The 24429-nt window shown below is 30.8% G+C and overlaps 1 pseudogene; it reads right to left on the reverse strand.

Annotated features, from left to right (window-relative positions):
* Positions 1 to 8520: 8520 nt before the first annotated feature.
* LOC107919226 ((S)-2-hydroxy-acid oxidase GLO1-like) lies at positions 8521 to 13133 on the reverse strand (annotated as a pseudogene).
* Positions 13134 to 24429: the final 11296 nt, after the last annotated feature.

A 24429-nucleotide genomic window follows, 5' to 3' on the forward strand; every position in this document is an offset into this window, starting at 1 on the left:
TCTTTAATCTTTTCTTTTCTCCGATCAAGGTCGATTCCACTTCTTTCTTGATCTATAATAACACATTTGACTTATTTAACACTCACATTCATCAAAACAGTCCTTGACTCAAACTTTTGCACATTTACACTTTTGCCCCTAAATTTTTGCATATTTACACTTTTGCCCCAAACCTCGGAAACTAAATTTCATCTCTTATTATTATGTTTTATGACATACTGAACATTTTTCCCTTCTATGGAAACATCAAATTCTTGCTCTAACATGAACTTATAAACAATAATATTTTTTTACCAATTATGCCGTTTTACTTGTTTTCGCTGAAAATCGCTTAACAAAAATCGTTTAACATAATTCCAAACTTCATATTCTATCATGAAACATCAAAATTCACACTTTTCATCTATGGGTAATTTTTCAAACATAAATTCTAGCTCGAATTAATGGTAGAAATAGCTTAAGCAAGTTACCGGGATTCTAAAAATATAAAGAACAAGAAAAACGTGGCTAAAACGGACTTACCATGAAGCTTGGAAGATGAAAAAACCCTAGCCATGGTGTTCCCTTGCTACATTCGGCCATGGAGAAAAGAATTGAAGAAGATGATAGCTTATTTCATGTTATTTTGTCTTTATTCATTAAGGCATTTTACCAAAATGCCCTTAAGTAGCTTACTTACTAACCATGTCTATTTTTGTCCATAACATAACCAATGGTCTAATTACCATTTAAGGACCTCCAATTTAAAATTTCATAGCAATTTGACACCTCTAGCTTCTAGAACTTAACTTTTTCACTTTTTACAATTTAGTCTTTTTGACTAAATTGAGTGCTCAAACGTCGAAATTTTCGAATGAAATTTTCATGAAATATTTCTGTGAAATTATAGACCATAAAAATATAATAAGAAATAAAATTTTCCTCATCGAATTTGTGGTCCCGAAACTACTGTTCCGACTAGGCCTAAAATCGGGCTGTTACAACTCTCCCCCCTTTAGGCATTTTCGTCCCCGAAAATCTTATCAAAAAGCAGATTAATGATTTGCTTCCACTCAATACATTTCAAATTCAGACATAACTTTAGATTTTTCGCTGACATTAAATGTTTTAAACCCCTATATTCATCAAATATGTCACATAACTCTTTTCCTGCAGCTTTAACTATAAGAAATCACAAAATACTTCTGTACATTCTTTCACTAGAACACTCTTCAAATTGTTCATTAACGTATGTTGATAATCAATAACTCTTTATTCAACTCAGGCTGAATCATAACAGACGTTTCAGTTGACAATATTTTCGTGCAAAAGAAAGCTTCAACAATTAGATTAACTTTAATTTACCACAACATTTCTCAATTAGAATCATTACAATAGATAAAATTCTGTATCAATTCTTCAAGAATACAAATTCTTCTTCCAGATTAAACCTCAATCTATATATATACACTCAAAGTTTATTTCAAGTCCGGTAGATGTATTCAAACTTATATAACCCAGACATATCATTATACAGAAGCCACAACCATCATATAAAATAATATCAATTCTGATGATATCCCAAATGATGTCTAAAAAGATCAATGTCACTCATAGATATTAGAATCCAAAGTAACAGAAGCAATATAATCTTCACGTATATTCAACAGAACAATAGCCAGTAGAAACAAAATATTAGCCTTATACAAACTTTATCGTCGATTTTCATATTCTCACAAGGGAATAAATACTAGAAAAAGACATGACAATGTCGAACATAACCCAAACAGACCAATAATACCTTCATCTATTAATATGTTTAGCTAATATTCTCATACGATAAAATTCTTTCTGAACTAAACAGTCACATATACTTCTGAGGAGAATCGTACAGACATAATGTTCAAAAGAAATTATAGTAACTACCCAATTATAGCTACTGTACTCGGCTATCAATACCATACAAATATTATTCCACTGTCTAATTCTATCATTAAAAATTTTCACATTATCTCTTTACTAACAGAAATCGATCCAGACAAACTTTCGGTTAATTCTTTCTTTAAATAACATACCTGAATAAATCATTTATTTGAATTTAACTTCTTTTGTGATAGTAACTTTGCATAATCTGAGTAGTTTTCAGAACTATCCAATATCTCTCTCTCTTTTTATATTGTCTTCATTTGCTAATTCATTCACTTTTCTGATCACATTATTAATCTTCCGTACACAAACTTCTGTAGCACTACACTCATAAGCTTATTCAATCAAAATCTTACAAATTTTATTGTAACATTTTATTGATATGGGGGTGAAGTAAAGTCTCAAATTTATCCTACACATAAATACGCATAACACATACTATCACAAATAGCCAATTCATCACTAATTTCACATTCTCAAAACCTTTAATAAACTTTTGCTTTTAATCACTTTTTTTTTCTCAACACGTAATTCATATGCCAACTCAAATCACTAATTCACAATCGAAATTTCTATATAGCATCACAATCCAAATATCATAACTCATGTGCTCATATAATTATAGCATTTATCAATAGCAAAATGTTATACTCTTTAATCCATACTTTTATGAGTTTCAACTCATAATCAATACATTTTCACTCAAACATTTAAGTGTTTACTTCTATACTGTCAGAATTAATTCAGTTGAAAAACATATCTATCTCATCAAGATAATTTTCATCATAAAACAATATTGATGAGGGGGTGGTAGTGAGGTCGTAAAGCCTCTAACTTAGTCTCATAAATACATATATAAATATAACTTAGCTTTCATCATCAATGTAGTACCATCATAACCACATAGTTCATTCTAAGCAAATTAACACATCTATTATTACAGATGTTTTCTGTCATTCACAATTTCACACAATAGATTTACTTACTCGAGCTCAATATTAATATCTAATTAAATTCCAATACTTGACTTCCATTTTACTTGCCGACATTTGTCAAATTAGAGAACGTCTTATGTAATTGAGTACTTTATTTTCTCGATGCCATAGTCCAATAATGGTCTTACACATAATCACATATCACATACCGATGCCATAGCCCAACTATGGTCTTACACGTAATCACATATCACATACCGATGCCATAGTCCAACTATGGTCTTATACTGAATCACATTATCACATTTTCACATGTTGCCATGGTCAAACCATGGTCTTTTCCGTCAATTCATCACATATCATGGAACGAAAGTACTTATTCCTGCGTTCTATTCAATTTGATCTTTCAATTCAATTTTTATACTATTATAATATTCATGGTTCAATAGTAAAGACATAAAACAAAACATCATATTATCTCTAATTTAACAATTTAACATAAGATTCTACCATATGAACGTACTGATTTCACTTATTCAAACAAATGTATATAAACACACATTCATTCTATTTAAATAAATTCACATACCCTATTCACTTAATCAAATATATTGAGCACATAGTATCATATGATCACCAACATACTTGGATGAGCTTATCACAACGTAAACATTTTTTTTTCATCTTATGATTATCTCTTTTCATACATGATTACATGCATATTACGAATTTCTATTTTTACCTTTTCAAATTCCAACATAACATAAGCATATTTCATTTATCTCAATACCATTTCAGCATTATCAAAAATTGCTTGATGCAAAATTATCACTGTCTTAACAAAACAATTTCATTAGAACCCGGAGACATCACACTATCACGAATACCAACATGGCATATATAGCTAAACTCACATATGCTATGTTTGGTCCGAGAATCGACTAAACTGTAGCTCTGATACCACTAAATGTAACACCCCTTTACCTATATTCGATGCCAAAATAGAGTATGAGGTATTACCAGAACATATACACTTTTTACTAACTCAAGTGTTTAACCATTCACCCATGACATAAATATATTTTATCCATTATTGTCGAATATAGATATGCTTCACAAATCATAATTCACCTCACATAGTAACCGAATTAATTTTTATCATTTGTCAAATAGATTACAAAATAAGTTATATAAAAAAATATGTATACATTTTAAACCACACAAATAAACAAATTTTCATGGCATTACATGATCATCACATACCAAAGACAAATGTTCTTGACATTTCCATCACATAAACCGAATTAATCAATGCAACTCAATGATATAATCATCCATATATCATTATTATCACACACATATATATATCATGACTAAATTTCTTAAACATTTGATCAATTGCTTTTCAATACCGTAATAGTTCTTTCAGTACCAATACGTATTTACCATTCAATTTAACATTTACCGATTATAATCGGGCATATGACCATTTATAAACAATTCATTCATACATTTTATTGTCCTCCTCCTCCTCTCCATCCCACATCCTTTATGTATATAACATGCTCAAATACCATTATACATAATTTCACTATTCACTTATATTTAAATTCAAAGTTGTCTATTTGAGTCAGAGTCACTAAATCATTTTTATCCAGAGCTACAGAGCTTAAAATTAATATCCGTAATTTTTTCCTAAAACTAGACTCATATACCTTCTTACCATAAAATTTTCAGAATTTTTAGTTCATCCAATTAGTACAGTTTATTCTTTAAAGATTCCCCTGTTTCACTACTTGACACTTCTGACCTCTCTTCACTAAAAATCAAATATCTCTTACTACAGAATTCAAATGATGTTCCCACTTATTTCTTTTGAAAATAGACTCAATAAGAAATTTAAGAATGTAAATTTTAAAACATAATTATTTTTTTACAAGTTTTAGTGATTTTCCAAAGTCAGAACAGAGGATTTCGAAATCATTCAGACCTTATCTCACTAAAATTCCAATATCTCAAAATATATAACTCCTTTGGCCATTCTTTATATTTTATGTGAAAGTAGACTCATTAAGCTTTAATTTCATGTACTATTAAACCACTAACTCAATTTCTATAATTTTTGGTGATTTTTCAAACTAACATCACTGTCACCGTCCAAATCTATTCTATTCCAACATCCTTCATTCACACAGCACTATAACCACTTATTTTATAAGACAATACCAGACTTCATCACTTCAGTCACTCATTTGCAACTTATCACGTTCCAATCACTTAGTCATATCACATTGAACATGTCGGTATAACAACAAATATTTGAGGTTTTTCACACAGTACTACCCATATTACTTTTATCACTCGATACACGTAGTAGCCTTCACATAGTACTAGACACGTGATCAAGTTTTACGGTTCACGTAGTAGCCTTCACATAGTACTACACACATGATCAAGTTTTACGGTTTACATAGTAGCCTTCAAATAGTACTATACACGTGATCAAGTTTTACGGTTCACATAGTAGCCTTCACTTAGTACTACACACATGATCAAGTTTTACGGTACACATAGTAGCCTTCATTTAGTACTACACATGTAACCATCATTTATCGATTCACGAAGTAGCCTTCACATAGTACTACACACGTGACCAAAGCTTCTCGGTACACATTGTAGCCTCCACTTAGTACTACACATGTGACCATTATTTATCGGTACACGTAGTAGCCTTCACAGAGTACTACACACGTGTTCACCGATACCTTATTCAAATCTTTACCATTCCGACAGTTCTACAAAGATTCTTACTTTCTAATAATTTACAATTTCTCCATAGCACATCATAATATCAATCTTTCCATTCAACTCCATAACCAATTTAATAATTCGATTTAAACCACTTCAACCATTACTTGCAATTGGTATATCCATAAACCAATCTGATTTTAAACAAATCAACTATCAATTTCAAATTTCTAACTTAAATATAACTATTTCATATCCACCCCTTTCGCAAATATTGTCACGAAATATAAAAAATAATAATTATAACAACCTATTAATTGCATACAACTTACTTTGGTGCAACAATATAGAAATTTAGCAATTTAGTCTTTAATCTTTTCTTTTCTCCGATCAAGGTCGATTCCACTTCTTTCTTAATCTATAATAACACATTTGACTTATTTAACACTCACATTCATCAAAACAGTCCTTGACTCAAACTTTTGCACATTTACACTTTTACCTATAAACTTTTACATATTTACACTTTTGCCCCAAACCTCGGAAATTAAATTTCATCTCTTATTATTATGTTTTATGACATACTGAACATTTTTCCCTTCTATGGAAACATCAAATTCTTGCTCTAACATGCACTTATAAACAATAATATTTTTTTTACCAATTATACCGTTTTACTCGTTTTCGCTGAAAATCACTTAACAAAAATCGTTTAACATAATTCCAAACTTCATATTCTATCAGGAAACATCAAAATTCACACTTTTCATCTATGGGTAATTTTCAAACATAAATTCTAGCTCGAATTAATGGTAGAAATAGCTTAAGCAAGTTACCGAGATTCTAAAAATATAAAGAACAAGAAAAACGTGGCTAAAACGGACTTACCATGAAGCTTGGAAGATGAACAAACCCTAGCCATGGTGTTCCCTTGCTACATTCGGCCATGGAGAAAAGAATTGAAGAAGATAACTTATTTCATGTTATTTTGTCTTTATTCATTAAATAGCTTACTTGCTAACCATGTCTATTTTTGTCCATAACATAACCAATGGTATAATTACCATTTAAGGACCTCCAATTTAAAATTTCATAGCAATTTGACACCTCTAGCTTCTAGAACTCAACTTTTGCACTTTTTACAATTTAGTCCTTTTGACTAAATTGAGTGCTCAAACGTCGAAATTTTTGAATGAAATTTTCACAAAATCTTTACGTGAAATTGTAGACTATAAAAATATAATAAGAAATAAAATTTTCGTCATCGGATTTGTGGTCCCGAAACCACTGTTTCGACTAGGCCTAAAATCGGGCTGTTACAAACTTTATTGTATGTGTGCATATTGATAGTAAAACATGTGTTGTAGTTTTACTTGCTAAATTCAAAATGGGTGAATTTAGTAGTAAGAGTATCGAGTCTTTAAAATACAAGGGTGAGGGAAACTATCCGGAGGTATGATTGAGTAGATTCATTTTGTGTAATTGTTGAAGAGAGTGGATATTTCTTACTAATCTAGGCTCCGTAGATGTAGGGAAATCAAACTACGTAAACAACCTTCTTGTTTTCTATTTCTTTCTTGTTTTTGCTTGGAGCCTAGAAGAGTGCCCACCATCTCAGACACCAATTTGGTTGTGTAGCTTCTGCTTTTACCAATGCTATAACACCCCTAACCCATATCCGTCACCAGAATAAGGTTTCGAAGTATTACCAAAGTTTATCGATCAAACAGGCATAAATTTCAAACATTTTGTATCATATAATATTCAAGTCAGAAGTCAATTAAACTCATACATATTGTCCCTTATTCAAGCTCTCGAGGCCCAAAATACACGTTAGAAAGAAGTCGGGACTAATTTGGAGACTCAGGAAATTTTTTGAAAAATATTAAAAATTTTCAAAGCTGCAGGGTTCACATGGCTAGGAGACACACCCGTGTCTTAGACCGTGTGGGCATTTGAAATAAGGACACACAGTCGTATCCCAGCTTGTGCCCGTGCCCGTGCCCGTGCCCATATAACTCTCTAACTTTGGCTACACACCCAAGCCATACGCCCATGTGCCAGACCATGTGCCCTTTTGAAATGGCCTCGTACGCTCGTGTGCTAGTCGTGTGTCTCACACAGCTGAATCATACGCCTGTGTGTCTGGCCGTGTGGACTCAAAATGTACCTTAAACAACAAGTTTACCATTCCTTGCAAGCTTGGACACAAAGTAATTCAAAAACCATTCGTTTAACCAGTTCAAAACACAATCAAACACGTTCAAATCATGTTAAAATAATCATCCTAGGTGCCAAACCAATGTACCCTCTTTGGTACCACATTTATATCATCAATTTATATTATTAAAACATCATTCAAATTCAAATTATAAACATGCCAAAAGTCATCAATTTGGCCTATCTCATATATATACTTACAACATTAACTTAAATTCACAAGCACATACCAAGCTTTAATTCCATTTACCTTACTATACTATGGCTTCAAACACACGCACATGTTATATATATACTAAGCCAACATTATACTTATAACCTCATATACATTTCATCGACAAAATAACTAACATTTAGACACCCTAGGTACATGCTGACACAAAAGGATAAACATCACCACGTTTGAGATCGGGATCATTGTTGGATGCTGAATCAACGATCAAAAGTTAAGTACCTAACCTGCAAACGAAAAAGAAAACCGTACTCTGAGTAAAACTCAGAGGAGAAATACAAGTAATGTGTAAACCACAAAAATAGAAAACTAAGACTTATTTGAAACTTTCTTTGAAATTCTAAATTAAAGCTTGTTAACCTACTCAATACAATACCAAGATAGCCTATATATAGTCTTTAGAAATAACTGCTTCTCTTATCAGCTAGCTAACAACCTTAGCTAAACACTAACTACCTCCCTAATAGACTCACAATATCCTTAACACTTTTCATGATGTAATCTTATACTTAAAAATATACCAGAGGCTCCCAATGTTAAAGTTTGAAAACATCGGTTCTACACCTAATACCACCATCCAGGAACACCGACACCCGTCCTTGTGCAAACTTCACAACCTACAATTGAAGAATTTGTCAAACAGCTTGCTTTGGTATTGTTGTCTCATGTGAGAATAAGTATCAAAGCTATCAAAGCACTGGCATACCTCTGTCAGGGCCATGATAGTGGGAGGAACATAATCAAGCTGGTGAGCTCCATGGTTGGACACAATTATACCAGCTACTCCACCTTGTATTGCTATCCTTGTTGCAAAAGAAGCATAATCAGTCTAAAAATCAACATATGTGATCAAAATGGCCCAAGAATCAAAGAAGTTTCGACGTTTCATACCATCTTCAACAATGAGTACACCTTTCACAAGAATTGGCAAGCTGGTTAATTGTCTGAAGCCATTTCACATCCTATACATAGCCAATAGAGTTCATTCAGTGCACACTTAATTGAAAGAATCTTCAGACATAGCTAAATTATAACAAGCTCATGGCTTAAGTTAAAGTATCTGCAAAAAAATCTATAGTTTGGATTGCCATTAGTACAGCAATGGATTGAAAATTTTAATCTAAAGCTCTTGAGTATATTATAGACAAATTAGCCGTAACATTTCATCACTCGAAAGACGTATATTAGATGAACTTTGATATACAAAAAACTGCTTTAGACTCCATGAGTTTTGTTCTAGTCTACGTTCCTTTAAAGGCGATCATAATAAATAAGAATTCTCAAGTATGGTTTTTGCTCATAACATGGCATATAGATAACTTCTGATGGACTCATGTATGTACATACCTTCCAGTTGAGGGTACGATCAATTTGTCTAGCAACATATGAAGCAAGTACTGAGTCATCAGCCTGTATGACTCACACGAGCAAATTAAATATTAGAGGAAACATAAGCTCATAACATTAACATTTTATGGTTCTTTACTAGGTTGGTAATCGAACAACAAAATAGTGGTAGAGTAAACCTATAAGAGAATACCAAAATTGAAGAGTCCTGGAGTGTAACTTGACTTTCATGTATACAGAATCTTACATCTAATGCTCGACAGGTTGAAGTAAATGTAATTGTGACATGAGATATTTCGAAGAACGCTTCCATGGGACATTGAGAGTCGGAGGGATAATCTTACCTGTTCTTGATGTCAAATTCTCTACGACCGAGCCTTGAAGTATCCAACTGTAAAAGCCATCGCCTTGAAACCAGCCCTTTCAGCTCTTCTCACAAGTTAAGCGACTACATTACTGTCCACGTATACCTAAATGTTAGACATTAGACATCAGTTATCACAAAGTCCAAAAACCTATCCCCATGAATGAATAGGTAGATTAAATAACTTATTTGAAGAAGCATCATTTCAAACTTACGTAGAGTTGGAAAAACTTAATGCCTAGTCCTGTTGAAGCAACCTCCTCAATACGAGAAGTGGCCCATGAGGATAATGTCTGAAATGATAATTTACATAACATAGTTTATTCTTTTGTCAATAGCTGGCACTTGATTACTTATAATCTATGTTGCCTTGAATCTCTATTTTCCTTATAAATAACTGTGTTTGACATATATTCTAAAATTTTTAGTATAACTAAAAATGTTAGTGCTTCTTATGAAATTTTTAGTATAACTGTATTCCAGCTGCAGATGCTGCCCTGACCGTTGCATTCTCCCCTATCAAAAGTTTAAGGATCTCATTATTAGAATGTCAATCAAATTGCTTTCCATAAAACCATGAAGGTTCATCTTAAATTATGTTTGATTATAAGTAAAGAACTGATCAGATATGCACATGATATATTAATCTAATTACAAGTGTGGAAACCATTTTTTTGAATCGACTTTTTATTTAAAAATGAAAAAAGGAGTCCCCACCAATCCTTTTTTTCATGAGGTGTGATCGGACCACCTCGTAAATTGATTGTTTCTAATAAATGGCTTGATTTACTAAAACAACAGTTTTGGTCTACAAAATTTAGGAAATGGGCTCGGGAGTCAGTTACGTACGAGGAAGGATTAGCACCCTCATAACGCTCAAAATTGGTACCAAATTGATTAATTAATGTCTTAATGTCGAAAGTTGAAAACTCGAAAAGAATTTAAAATACGATCCCTCTTTTTGTTAATGTATATATTTTTTAAAGTAAAATCCCTTAAATAGATCAAAGCGTATGTAAAAGGCTTTCTTATCTCGAGGTAACAAAAGGTCGCATCTCGTAAGTTAGGACACAACATCTCGAATTCTCGAAAATAAGCTTGTCTTTTTTTTTGTATTAAATCTCACGTATTTTAATTTTAAAAGGATATTTGGTCATCTGGATTCAACGAGAAAATCGACAACCCCGTAAGTTAAGGCACGACTCCTCGAATCTCCAAATACGAAATATTACCTATTTAAAATCTCCCATTTTTTATAGTAACAAATGTAAAATTTAAAACGATAGGTATTTATCTTATTTGGGGTATAATATAAAAACAACTATGGGTAAATACGTTTAAACGTGATTCATGACGTGATTTTAATGAAATAAGATAAAATGGTAATGTAGAAAATAGAACGATGATATACCAATAAAATATCGCGCTAATAAATGATAATAATATGAATATACTAATAAAACAATTCACAATACATATAATGGCGATAATCACATAATATATACTACTTTAATACTAATATGAACAATCAAAGGAAAAAAGTAAATAATAAAATAAATAATAGCAATGATGATGATGATGATGATGATAATAATAATAATAATAATAGTGACAAAATATGCACATAAAAAAAGAAGACAATACCAATTTTAATATAATAAGGACAAGGAAATAAATAAATATAGAGGAAATAGTTTATAAAATATTGAAAATAAAGGGCTAAATTAAAATGTAAATGAAATTAAGGGTGCAATTTGTAATAAAATAGACAATGATAATAATAATAGATAAAATAATAATAATAATAGTGAGAAAAAAAGGAAAAACAGAAAAATTAAAAAAAGAAATAAATAGATAAATGTATAAATATATAAATAAATACAAAGGAAAATGAAATATAAAAGATCGAAGGTAAGGGACTAAATCAGGATCTAAACAAAATTTAAAGTAAAAATTATAATAAAATAAACAAATTAAACAATAAAATAAGGTAAGGGATTAAAATCAAATGCGCGAAGGAAAGCCAGGGGTCAATTAGGAAATAATCCCCTTGTCCCTTAAACGCAGCATTCTCTGGAGACTAAATAGTCGGAGGATGAAAATAAAAAGTAACAAGATCAAATGGGTAAATTTCAAAAAGAAAAAAAGATAAAATAAGGACCAGATTGAAAGAGAGTCCAAAACCTGAAGGACTAAAAGGAAAAATAGACCTTTAGTCCAAAAACACGTGGATCCTAGCTTTCGGGTTGGGTCAGACGCGGGTCGTGTCAAAATGATGCCGTTTTGGCGTCTGAAATTAAAATCCAAAGCGATGTCGTTTTACAACCCCTATTTAAGTCAAAATTTTTCCAAAAATTTCATTTTAGCCTTCATTTAAAAAAAACCGAAACTTTCTTCCTTTTTTTTCTCTCAAAGCCATCACAGGCTAGCCATAGCTCCAGCAAACCACCGCCGCATCAGCCGTCGGTTACTGGTGACAATGCCGCCGTCCACGATGGCCAGAGATGCATAAAAGGCCACTTTTTTTGTTTTTCTTTTTTCAAGTAAAACCCAAATCTAAGGCTAAAATGCCCAAAAAATAAACTCCAAAATTTAAAATGAAATGAAAGAACCTTTCGGTTTTGCCCTCCTCCGTCGCAACCCTTCGGAGAACCCCCAAGGGTCCGCCGGTCTTTGGGTTAGGACTTTGGGCCATTAACTTGTAAATTGGGACGGTAACATTTGTACTTGGACTGTAAATTATTTTTATATTTTTTATTTGTTTAGTCCGTTTAGCACGCGGGCTAAATTGGGCCCTTACAACAACTCTTCTAGTAAATGCAACAATTATCATGAAAGAAGCTAGAAACGTAAGGTTGTTAAACATAACACTGTTCTTGAAGGAAGTACTGCTTATTTAATAAGCAAAAACAATGATGTCAAATCAAACATGGCTAATCCACTCAAGGTCTCTAGCTTTCTTAATATGCCAAGGAAAAGAAGTTGGCATGTTCTTGTATTCATATAGTCTCATGCAGTTACTTGGTTGTATTACAATAAGAGGGGATAATCCTTTTAAGTTCCATACCTTCAGGATGGGCCATTTTCTGCATGGCTGTAGGGGAAATCATAATGGGCATTGATATCTTGAAACCCAAAACAGTGGTGGTCATGTCTATCTTGCTTACATCAATGAGAATTTGAGGACGAAACCTAAGCATTGTAGGAATAAAGATTTCATGAAATGGTGATCTAAAAAAGGAATGATAATTTAACAGATAGATAGCTCATAGGATCCTTTAGAAAGCATTTCTGTCCTCCTGCAATGTCTACTAGTTCTCAGCACCAGGTGCGTAGTAATCATACACCATCTTTGGCAACTTTTTCTTTGCAATTGCTTCATACTCGATCACATTGGTTATCTCTATATTTGCTCTTAAATTTTAGTCTTTTGAAAGAAAGTAATAAGACTGACGATTTACTCATGAGAAGAACAATCCAAACAAATGATGGCTTAAAGTTAGAGTTATGTTTATCTACACTACATCAAAGGAATATACTACAACGGTCTTAAAATCCATGCATAAAATACATGAAAACAGAAAAGAGAATTGATTACGTTATCACTCACTGAAGTTGGGTTTCACTTTCACCTTTGAAATTGAGATTTTAGAGTTGACAGCATAAACAAGCAACTCTCATAATATCATATGTAAAGTGTCTATACAAGCGAGAGATAAGTCTAGTTATTAGACCTTAAATAAGGAAATTATGTTTAGTTTCTTTTCTGGCAACTAAGAACTAAGATAAGTCTGGTTTCTTTGTGTTAACAAACATCTCAAAAGTAAAAAATTAATGAAAGCAGGAAGTGGAGGACAAGTAAAAGACATAAACACAAACATATTCAAAACACAAAATCGTAAACACGTGCATATTAATATAAGAAAAGTGTTGAGCCAAAAACATGAACATGAGAAAATATCATGTAAAGAGAAATATAACAGGACCATAACAAAGATTCTAGATTACAGTCTAAAACCAACATGGCAAAATAGTAAAGAAAACAAATTGAAAAATAGCAAAGAAAAGCATACCCTTAGGTTACCAGACCATGCACCACAGTGCATGCAGAGAAACCGGTTAAAGAGATAAACTCTACTATATATCTTAATGCAAGAGAAAGAAACAGATGGGCAATGAAAACAAATACCAAAGGGTTTATATATGAATTCGAAAGTTGACAAGAAAACAGCGGGGTTCGTTTAATAAGATGTAGCATATATAAACAATAAAAAAAGGGAGAAGAAAAAAGTGGGAAATGATGAGTTAAGTGGATGAGCATTTGGAGGTGAGAAATTTAGATCAAATCCTATGAAGGGAAATCATCTGACACAAATCAACATTTTAAATTAGGCTTTTCCTATAATGATATGATAGTTAGTGGTGACGGAAAGTGTAGTTTCGGGACTTCGTTTTCATAAACTGGACTTATAAATATTTTTATTAAATATTTATGGAGTTATAATAGAGGCAAATTAAATTTTGAATAAATAATTTTCGTGAAACTAAGAGTTATTAAGGTATAGAAACTAAATTGTGTAAGTGCTAAAATTTAAATTATAGATTGAAATTAACTAAAAGGAGTAAAGTAATAATTATACCATTAATTAAAGGATGTTAGACAGTGGTGTGTAGTTGATGATGATGGTTGTCATAAAAATTTATTAATTAAATTATTAAGCATATGTTATAATAATTATAATAATAATAATAATAAATGATAACAAAATAAAAGAAAAGTCGAGGGTAGTGGAATGAAAGAGAATGGAATCTCTTTCATGTAACCATTGTTTCGAATGTTAGAAGAAGAAAAGAAAGAACCGAAGTTCTGGGGGCTTGAGGATGAAATTCAAAATTGCTAACGTCATCTCAAAATTTTCGAGCAAGAAGGAGAAAAATAAGGTCATCAAATAACTTGAAATCTATTGTTTGTGTTTCTATAATTCAAATTATTTAAATTGTTGCTTTTATGCATTTTATTTATTTGATAAGTATACATATATAAGGTAAGTTGGTCTTTAAAATATTATTATTAAGATATGAGTTTGAATTTAAATGAGATGATTGAATGATGATTATCTACAAAGTGTTAAATTTCATAGTTGTAAAAATTTTATATGCTGAATGTAATATTGAATTTAATGTGCAATGAGACATAAATTGAATTGGAAATATTATTACCCTATTAAATGTTTGGATAGTGGCGGGTATAATTGACATGTCATAAGATAGGAAGAGTTCAGGGTTATTTCGACTACGAGATGATGAGACACTGGATGTCAAATTATTTCAGTTTAACCAATGAGACACTGGGTGTCAAATTTATTTATAGCGATGTGAATGATTATTTGCTTCAGATTTATCCGATGAGGCATTGGGTGTCAAACTGGTGTGTTGGTTGGATCTGTGTATTCGTCCCTGTTCGAGTCTTGTTAGTAGGGAAAATAAATGATGAAATTGAGTATCGATTTGAAATGGCAAGAATTTGAAATGAAATTTGTAATGGAGAATGATATATATATATGAAATGGATATGTATGAATGGAAATAGCCAGGTATTAATATTAGTAAATTGCTTATAATAGATGGTATTTTTATGAATTTCTACATTTGAGTTGATATTTGTATTGAAATTTTTAGTCTTACATTGAATATTAATATACATAATATTTTGCTAGTAATGTTTGTATTATAGAAATGCAACTGAGTTATACTCAGTGTGTTCTTTTAAATTTCATGTGCAGGTTAGAAAATTTTGGTTCGTATGTAGACTAGCATCCAAAGATAATCCCGGACTCAACTTCTTAGTGATGTTTTATTTTGGTTCTTGGCTACATAAGAAGTCTTTTAAGTTATAAGCCTATTTTGTATGTTAATGGACATTGTGTTTTGGTTGAAAAATATATAATTAATGTGTTTATATATGTTAGTATGAATTTAATAACTATGTTAGGTGCATAAATTGAGTAATGGTTTCATGTGGTATAACTCTAATTAATACAAAGTAGATAAGTAATTGCATATATATATATATATGATTTTAGTTTTGGTATATATATGCCCATGTGAACTTGTTTTTGGTCATTTGGAAAGGTCTTATTATGGCATTTGAAATATGGTAATTTTATATGTATGCTTTATGTATGAATATATGAATTTGAATGCTGTTAGTTGGTGTGAAATGTGATATTGTTTCAAATATTGAATTGTAGTGTCAATGAAGGCACATTGCACTACACCAAAACAGGTTTTTAGCGGCATTTTTAGCGGTGTTTGGACAAAAAACGCCACTAAAAACCAAGCTTTAGTGGCGTTTTTACAAAAGCGCCGCTAGAGATCAAGCATTAGCGGCGCATCTCGGAAAACACCGCTAAAAATAAGCATTAGCGGCGTTTTCCAAAAAGCGCCGCAAAAAACGTAAGCCGAACGACGCTGTTTTCATAATTTTTGGGCCTTTAGCGGCGTTTTTTTATAAAGCGCCGCTAATGCTCTGGCCTTCAGCGGCGTTTTTGAAGAAGCGCTGTAATGCTCGGTCTTTTAGCGGCATTTTTTTGGAAAAGCGCCGCTAATAATAAAATCTAAAACCATTTCAATTATCTCATTCTTTGATATATTCTCAAGTAATGTTTGAATTATATTTTTATATTATAGGTTGAAAAAGTTGTATTTATTGTATATTGGTCAAATTTACATTTAAAATGATAACAAACAATATTGTTTAATACAAATTGTTTTTATTAAATAGAAGCCCTAACTCCTAACTATATATATATTATTTTTCAATCACAATTTATTTAAAATACTTTAGTAGAAAAATATATTAAATTATGAGTAAAATAAAATATCATAAAACTTAAATTTTTGTGTTGTAAAGAATAAAAAATAGAATAAAATTTTATAAGAATAATAAATTAATTTTGATAGTTAGACTAAATAAATCAAAGAAAGTAATTATATATATAAAACACCAAATATTGTGATAAATAATATTATATATTGATAATTTTATTACCAAAAATAATTTTATATTTAGTTAATCAAACATGAACACAACAATGACTTAATATATAGTACGTACTCAATATCAATAAGAACTGAAAATGAATGAAAAGGGACAAATGAGGTTGTTACTTGGTCTAATATGTACCCAGTAGAAATTAATAATAGCTAAGTTTACATTTTAGTATTAATGTGAGGTCAGTGTTTACGGCTTATAAGATAATGATCAAATTTACTGTTTTAGAGCTTGATGTTTATGGTTTATGGTTTAGCGTTAATGATTTGAATGTTACTTAATGCATGGTTTTTGCTTTTCGGAGTTGCATGAAGAATACGAGTTAGAGTTTAGGCTTTAATTTTAAAATTTACGGGTTATAGGGATTAATAGCTTTGGGTTTTAGGGTTTAATTACTTATCTAAAACAAAAGCAAAAAAAAAATTAAAATTCTTTGTGTTTTTTACTTCTTATTACGTCATTAGTAGGATTATAATTAAGTATAATTAGGGTTATAGAAAAAGATATATATGCAACGATATATATATATATACATTATATTATGAAACATATTAATATTGTGTTAGTTAGATTCGTTTGTTAGCTTAAAAATAGAGCATATATATATATAAATTAAATTTGTTATACATTATTTGAATAATTTCAATAATTTATAAATTATAATGTTGATTATATTTAAATTATACATATACTGCATAAAATTTAAAAAATTTAATAATTTCATATTAATGTATCAATTTAAAATAATGTCATAACAATTATCAAAATTAAAAATCTATTAAAAATCATTAAACTTATAAATAAAGAGAAATAAAAAATTTCTAAAAATTGAATAATTAGCGGCGTTTACACAGAAAATGCCGCTGTAGAGCACAAATTTGCGGCGTTTATTGTAAAAACGCCGCCAAAAATTTAACCACAACGACTTCGTTTTCTTTCAGCACATTGCTTTAGTGGCGCTTTTTAATAAACGCCGCAATAGCTCGGGGATTTAGCGGCGATTTCTCCTAAAACTCCGCAAACATTTCTGTAATACGACATCGTTAACTGTTCTGCTCTTATCGAAAAGTTCGATAAAACGATGTCACTTTGATGATGTTTACCCGTATTAGCGGCGGTTTTTTGTGAAAACGCCGCAAAAGCATTAAATTACATTTTAGGTTTTACTGATTAAAATTTAAAATTGAAAAATATATATTTTAATAATTTCAATTATTTATAAATTTTAATGTTGCTAATATTTAAATTATTCATACTGTATAAAATTAAAAAAATTTAATAAATTTTATCATTTAAAAATAATGTATTAAATCAGAAATATATTAAAAATTAAAATTATAAATAAAAAGAAATAAAATATTATAACAAGTGAATTATTAGTGGCATTTCTATGCAAAACGCCGCAAAGATCCAATTAAAATTTAAACAAAACGGCATCGTTTCGTTGACGAATTTAATTTTTAGTGGCTTTTTTTCTCAAAACGCTGCAAAAGATATAAGATTAGTGGCGTTTTTTATTAGCGCCACAAATGTATTTAAATGAAACAGCATCGTTTTAATGACCAGATCAGTTTTGGGGTATATCCCCGCTCCCAGCCCCAATTCCTATTTTTCTCTGAAATCCCTAAGTGTTTCACTGAAATCCCTAGTTACATTCATAAGTTTTTTTCCTATCAGCCATTTCTAAAAAGCAATTCTTCATCTGTACCGTATTTCATTGTTTGGGTGTTTCCATTTCTTGCAAAATTACAAAATATCCGGTTCGTACATTCGGTCAACACACACAGTTGACGGAGAACGTCGAGGAGCATCATCGGAATCGGTCATCGGGGGAATAAGTATTCAAGGTTCGCTTTCCCCATTCTGCCTCCGTATACATTGGGTTTTCTCGTATTTGTTAATTTTATTTTTGGTTTGTTATTGTTTGTTGATCCTAAAATTAAAAAAAATTGTATTCTCTGTTAATAGGGTATTCGGTCTTCCTCTTCATTTTTTGTTCATCGTCCCGAAGGTACTGTAATGCTTCGAATGTGAATTTATTTTGGGAATGGTTTCATTGCTTATGAACTGATGTTATTTTGTTTGTGTATAGGGTTTCATTCCATTCCATTCCATTTCATTGCTTTCATTTCTGTTTTCTGCATCGTTCTGAAGGTACAGAACTCATGCTTTCATTTCATTCCATTGCTTTCATTATTAGTGTAAATGGTTTAGGGTTTGGACTAAATGTTAAGATTTCATTGCTGTCGGTGGAATCATTTGTTATTGTGCTTTTAGCAATATGTTTTGATGTGTAGTTTAGGGTTTAATTTATTAATTCATAACAACAAATTACAAGTATGTTTTCATTGCTACTGTTTTCTTTGCTTTTATTTTAGTAAGAATGTTGTTTAGGGTTTAGGGAGAACTATTAGAAGATGAAAAAAAATTAAAAGATATAGTGCATTGTGATACTTTAATTTTGGATATGGCTAAATTTACCATGCACGTATTATTTTATTTGCAAAAATTTTGCCAATGAGGCATTGGTTCAATTGACAAGGGTAAAGATCTTGAACTTTAAAGATTATAAATCAAGTTTTATTATTAACAATTTCTATGTATGAGTCTCAATCCCACCATTTTGAGTTTTATCTATTATCCGATACATGTTTATACTTATAAAACTTATAAAAAATTTTATATGATAAGTAATTCGTAAGTAAGAGCAAGATAGATTAAAGTACAAAAATAAAATAAATTTTCTTTGAATAATTTGTTTTTTGAAATATGCTTTAGACTTTGATATGATGAAAAATTAGTGTTTAGATATTAGTATTGTTTACATGGTTCTTACGATTTGTTTATCCAGTGGCCTTAATTTCTTGGAAAATGATACAAATATAGAGATAGTGACAAGAATTTAGGTGACTAGGTATGTACTTTTGACATGATGGAATGTTACATAATTGAATGTCGTGGTAACTTGCAATGTGCCAATGTCCACCACCAATTTGTTTTCATTTCTACTGTTTCGGTTTCTACTGTTTTCTTTTCTCTTATTTTGGTTTGGTGTTTTTTGAGTACTAATTTAGTTGTGTTTTTTTTTTTTGGCAACCGTCTGCTCCAAAATTTGGGAAATTTAAGGTATTTATTCATATATTTCCATAGATTGTTTTATTAAAAAAACACCTCGAAATGTTTAAATTTCGTATTTGGTTATATGTTTGCTTTTATAGTTTACTTATTATTTTCGAGTTCTCAAAGGGATTTTGATTAAGATTTTTGGTTTTAAACATGTGGTATCGGTTTTACATGACTAATTTTTGCGTTATATATTTCTATCTCAATTTGTGCGTAATTTTGTAGCTTATTACATAATTTAATAATTTTAAATCATAATTTTATTTTCTCCCCGTATTATTTACCCAAGCAAAAACAATTACACAAATTGATCGATTAGTTTATTTGGTTTAATGTGAATTATTTATGGATTTACGAATTTATGCCAATGAATTATCAATTTTACTTCTAATTTAATAAATTATCGACGTTAGATGTGACTTGCATAATTGAATGTGTGTGTTTAATTACCTTTTACAGACAATGAAGTCATCGATTAATTGATTGAATGTCAATGAATTACCCATTTATAATACATACATTACATAACTTATTAATATATATTTTAAAAATATATATCTTTAAAATTTAATATGTATATATTTTAAAATTTAATTTATATATATGTTTTGAAAATTTAATATATATACATATACTTTCAAATTTTAATTTATATTTTTTTAAAATTTAATATATATTTTTAATATAAATTTTAAATTTTATTTAACGTAAATTTATATATTTTTAACATATATTTCTACCGTATTTTTAATATATTTTTAATATATATTGAAAATTTAATATATATGTATATACTTCTAAAATTTAATATATATATTGAAAATTTAATATATATGTATATACTTCTAAAATTTAATATATATTTTTAAAATTTAATTTATATTTTTAATATAATTTTTAATATAATACGTACACAACATACACAACATACATAACTTACATAATATTGAACTCACATAATTTTCATAATACATAACTTACTTAATTTTCATAATAAATAACTTACATAACTTACATAATACATAACTTACATAATATACAACTTACATAATTTTCATAATACATAACTTACATAATGTTGAACTCACATAATTTTCATAATACATAACTTACTTAATTTTCATAATAAATAACTTACATAACTTACATAATACATAACTTACATAATATACAACTTACATAATTTTCATAATACATAACTTACATAATGTTGAACTCACATAATTTTCATAATACATAACTTACTTAATTTTCATAATAAATAACTTACATAACTTACATAATAATATACAACTTACATAATTTTCATAATACATAACTTACATAATATTGAACTCACATAATTTTCATAATACATAGCTTACTTAATTTTCATAATAAATAACTTACATAACTTACATAACTTACATAATATACAACTTACATAATTTTCATAATACATAACTTACATAATGTTGAACTCACATAATTTTCATAAAACATAACTTACTTAACTTTCATAATAAATAACTTACATAATACATAACTTAAATAACTTACATAGCTTAATTATACTTATTCCTAAATCCTAAACCCGTGCAATTTATTGTCAATATCAGACTTCAAGAATTAAGAAATAGACCGGTCTTGGATGAATTTGTCAAGGGTAAGCAACGATTATCGAAATGGAGTACAGACGTTTCTAAATTTTGCATTTCAATATGCAAGCCAAGAGAACATGATTCTTTGCCCGTGTAATAAGTGTGTCAACATAAACTGGCATTATCGTGAGGTTGTATACGAGCATCTAATTGTTGATGGGTTTGTTCGGGATTAAAAACAATGGTTTTTTCATAGAGAATGCCCGCCTAGTACTTCCTCTTCAACGATGGATGTATCTTATCCTAGTACTGCTTATCATCAGTCTGATAGAGGGGATGACATGGAATGTATGTTGCGGGATGCATTTAATATGCACAATCATGGTGTGCAGTCGTTCCCAGCGAACTTTGTGACATTTGATGATTGTAATATTGGTGGAAATGCTTTTACCGAACCGGAAAGTAGTGTACCTTATGAAGAGCCGAATGGAGAAGCGGCGAGGTTCTACGCGCTACTTAATGACATAAATGAAGAACTGTATGAGGGATCAAAATTTTAAAAAATGTCATTCTGTGTTCGTCTTTTTCAATTAAAATGTTTGGGAGGGTGGACCGGAAACTCGTTGACAATGCTGTTAGAGTTTTTGAAAGAAATGTTTCCGTTTGCAAAAATCCCTCAGTCATGCAAAGATATGAAGAAAATGATAAAAGATTTAGGCCTTGGGTACAACAAAATCCATAGTAGATTGGGGTGATCGGAGAAACCAACAGTGCTGTCATGTATGCGGCCAATCCCGTTGGATAAGTAGAAACACAGAAGATAGGAACGACGATGAAAATGATGCACAGTCAAGAAAGAAGCCAGTCAAGATTTTGCGGTATTTTCCGCTTTCAAAGGCTTTTCATGTTGTCGAAGACAGCGGAGTCTATGACGTGGCACCATGATGGACGAACCGATGATGGATTATTAAGGCATCCGTCAGATTATTTAGCTTGGAAATCATTTGACAATAAATTTCCAAGCTTTGCAAGCGATCCTAGGAGTGTGAGGCTTGGGCTAACATCTGATGGATTCAATCCTTTCAAGATCATGAGCACTGCGTACAGTACATGGCCAGTAGTGCTTGTTCCTTACAATCTGCCTCCGTGGATTTGCATGAAGCAATCTTCCCTTATCTTATCTTTGATTATCCCTGGAGAGAAAGGGCCCGGGAATGATATCGACATTTATTTACAGCCACTTATTGAAGAGTTAAAACAATTATGGGCTAGTGTCGAGACATATGATGTGCTGAGAAAGGAGAACTTTAATTTACGTGCAACTTTGATGTGGACCATTAATGACTTCCCCGTTTATGCCAATTTATCCGGTTAGAGTATAAAGGGTCGTTATGCGTGTCCTTGTTGTGCTGCACAAACATGTTCGCAATGGTTATACAATAGAAAGAAGTTCTCTTACATGGGGCATTGTCGGTGGTTACCGAAAAATCATAGATTTAGATTTCAGAGTTCAGTATTTGACGGTACTGAAGAGTTCAGAGAAGCTCCTTCGCAGACCAGTGGATCTGAAATCTTGTCCATATTGGAAAATATGAATTTCAGTTATGGGAAGATGAACCAACCGACAAACACGCAAAGAAATAGAATATCAAATGATGAAGTTGATGATGACTCGGATGAAGAGGATGATCCTAATGAGGCGGACTTGTGGAAAAAAAGAAGTATTTTTTTTGAGTTGCCTTATTGGGAGCATCAACTTTTACGACACAATATTGAGTTATGCACATTGAGAAAAATGTCTGCGAGAACATTGTCGGTACAATTTTAAATGTAGACGAAAAATCAAAAGACAATCTTCAGAGTCGACTTGATTTAGTCCACATGGGAATTCGACTTGATCTTCATCCGAATCCACTTCCTAATCGGAAATATCAGTTGCCGCCTTCTATTTTTTCAATGTCAAAGACAAAGAAAGAAGTGTTCTGTATGGTGTTGAAGGATATAAAGGTTCCAGATGCGTATGCATCAAATATATCTCGATGTGTTAGTGTTAAAGATTGAAAACTGTATTCGCTAAAATCACATGGCTATCACATCTTGATGCAAGATTTACTGGCAATTGCTCTGCGATATTGTATGTCGAAGAAGGTGACGTCTTGTATAATTGAACTATCCAATATAATGAAAGCCATTTGTGGTAAAGTTTTGGATGTTCAAGAACTTCAGAAGGTACAGGATTGAGCTGCTTTGACTTTATGCAACATGGAGAAAATCTTCCCACCTTCCTTCTTCACAATTATGGTTCACTTGATAATCTATCTCCCGCATGAAGCAATTCTTGGCGAACCCGTTTTCTATCAATGGATGTATCCCATAGAAAGGTGTTAATTACAATTTTTAAAATTTTCCTTTATTCACCTATATGCCTTTAGTAACAACTTTTGATAATGTTGTATATCGTGTTTAGGTTCCTATCCAAATTAAAGTCTTACTGCCGCAACAAACGTTATCCAGAAGGATCGATTGCTGAAGGCTACTTGGCAGAGGAATGTATGACCTTCTGTTCAAGATATTTGGAAGATGTTGAAACAAGATTGAATAGACCAAATAGAAATGTTGGACTCACGGATCATAACTTCGCCGATACTTATTTGTTCCAAAGTTTTGGAGAACCAATCGGAAAAGTTGAAATTACAGAATTAGATGATTTATCGTGGGTACAAGCACATCGATATGTTCTGTTTCACCACGAATCAATGGAACCTTTACGCAAGTAAGTTCTACAAATTTGATAAATATTCATCAATTAAAAATTGTTTATATTCTAACAAACTGAACATATTTTTAACATAGTGAGTACAAACAAATATTGAGATCTCGTTCGCGCACCCGAAGAACACAACATCGAGATATCAATAAGT

The sequence above is a fragment of the Gossypium hirsutum genome, chromosome D13 (genome assembly GCF_007990345.1).
Source record: "Gossypium hirsutum isolate 1008001.06 chromosome D13, Gossypium_hirsutum_v2.1, whole genome shotgun sequence".
In the NCBI taxonomy this organism is placed as follows: Eukaryota; Viridiplantae; Streptophyta; class Magnoliopsida; order Malvales; family Malvaceae; genus Gossypium; species Gossypium hirsutum.